This window comes from Coregonus lavaretus (genome assembly GCF_964263955.1).
Source record: "Coregonus lavaretus genome assembly, contig: HAP1_SCAFFOLD_10827, whole genome shotgun sequence".
Lineage (NCBI taxonomy): Eukaryota > Metazoa > Chordata > Actinopteri > Salmoniformes > Salmonidae > Coregonus > Coregonus lavaretus.
Window position 1 is genome coordinate 1 of NW_028160449.1, and position 2,000 is coordinate 2,000.

At 49.5% G+C, this 2,000-nt stretch overlaps 1 long non-coding RNA gene across 1 annotated transcript; it reads right to left on the reverse strand.

Annotated features, from left to right (window-relative positions):
• Positions 1-241: 241 nt before the first annotated feature.
• LOC311121824 lies at positions 242-955 on the reverse strand. The gene is made up of 3 exons (XR_014612354.1): positions 843-955; positions 453-537; positions 242-323 (listed from the first exon to the last, which is right to left on the reverse strand). It is a non-coding gene; the product is annotated as an uncharacterized lncRNA (long non-coding RNA).
• Positions 956-2,000: the final 1,045 nt, after the last annotated feature.

The following is a 2,000-nucleotide window of genomic DNA, read 5'->3' on the forward strand; positions in this document are numbered from 1 at the left end:
CATTGAGTTACACAGCTACTTTAGCTGTACTTTAGCTACAGCTTTTAAATGTTCGTTATAAAACAGCATTCAACATGAGGCAGACAGCTCTTACTTTTCTCCAGTGTGTCAGCAAGCTCCTTCTGGTTCATTTTCCTCAGGACGTGCAGTGTGATCTTCAGAGCCCCCTCTCTGGCACTGCTCTCCTGCTTCTCATCTTCAGCATCCACCACTTCCTTATCCTGCTTCTGACTCTCAAAGCCTTCTGGGAGTTCTGGACTAAGAATCCTCTTGAACATCTTCAGCTCGTTCTTCACAAATGTCATAATATTCTCTTCAAGCAACTGAAAGAAATCAAGTAAATAAGTTAAGCAAGAGACTAAATGCTTTCTCATTAACACATGAATGAATGATTGACAGATCAACTTTACTTGAGGTAAACAAAAACAAATGTACATAACAGGACCACATACACTGAATATGGAGTCCAGGTCTGTTTGATGACTCTGGGAAGACTGACCACTGAGAATCTCTGACTCTGATCTCTCCTGTTGGTTTCTGGGGACAAAACATGAGATTACATCTCCTCATCCAGGGAGTACACTCACGCACACACACACACACACACACACACACACACACACACACACACACACACACACACACACACACACACACACACACACACATACAGGGAGGGAAAGTTGTGTCAGTTTAATATTGTTTCAGGACTATGAAAATTGAAAAAAGGATTGGCCTATGGATTATGAAAACAACAAAAATAAATTGTAAAATGGGAGAGGAGAAATTAGTAGAGACAGTGTTGTTTAACTCACTGACCATGACCCATGAGTTCTTCTTACCTTTGTTCAGTAGAAAAGTCTCCCTCTCTGAAGAATATAGGATGATGCATAGACCGGTCACTCTTCATGGACACACAGCTGGGTACAGGGGAGGCTGGTCTCTCCTGCTTGATTGGACTTCAACACAACAGAGACAAACATTACGTCTCTCATCTTGTCACGGTCGTCTATGTCGTTCAAGTATGACCAAGGCGCAGCGTGTCCAAGAAACATGACTTTATTAGAGTAAAGCACGTATACAAAACAAAAGACGACTCAATGAAGTCCACGGTACACTGACCGAAACGGAACAAAAACCCACAACTCCCACAAGAAAACATACAGATAAATATGGCTCCCAATCAGAGATAACGAGCCGACAGCTGACACTCGTTACCTCCGATTGGGAGTCATAGACCAAACCTAGAAATACACACAACAGAACTAGCAACATAGAAATACACCCAAACCCAACATAACCAAACCAAAACCCAACAAAACAAAATACACCCTGGCTCAAATACAAAAGTCCCAGAGCCAGAGTGTCACAGTACCCCCCCCTAAAGGTGCGCACTCCGGGCGCACCAGCATACAGTCTAGGGGAGGGTCTGGGTGGGCGTCTGTCCACGGTGGCGGTTCTGGCCCTGGTCGTGGTCCCCACCCCACCTTAGTCACTATCCGCCTCCGTAGCCTCCTCCACATGACCACCCCCCAACTAAACCCCACTGGATTAAGGGGCGGCACCGGACTAAGGGGCAGTACCGGACTAAGGGGCAGCACCAGGATAAGGGCCAGCACCGGGCTAAGGGACAGCACCGGACTCAATGGCGGATCCTGGCTGGCTGGCTCTGGCGGATCCTGGCTGGACGGCTCTGGCGGATCCTGGCTGGACGGCTCATGGCTAGCTGAAGGATCTGGCCGCTCATGGCTGGCCGACGGATCTGGCTGCTCATGGCTGGCTGAAGGATCTGGCTGCTCATGGCTGGCTGACGGATCTGGCTGCTCATGGCCGGCTGACGGATCTGGCTGCTCATGGCTGGCGGAAGGCTCTGGCTGATCCTGTCTGGCGGAAGGCTCTGGCTGATCCTGTCTGGCGGAAGGCTCTAGCGGCTCCGGTCTGGCGGACGGCTCTGACGGCTCATGGCAGACGGGCGGCTTTGCAGGCTCAGTCCAGACGGC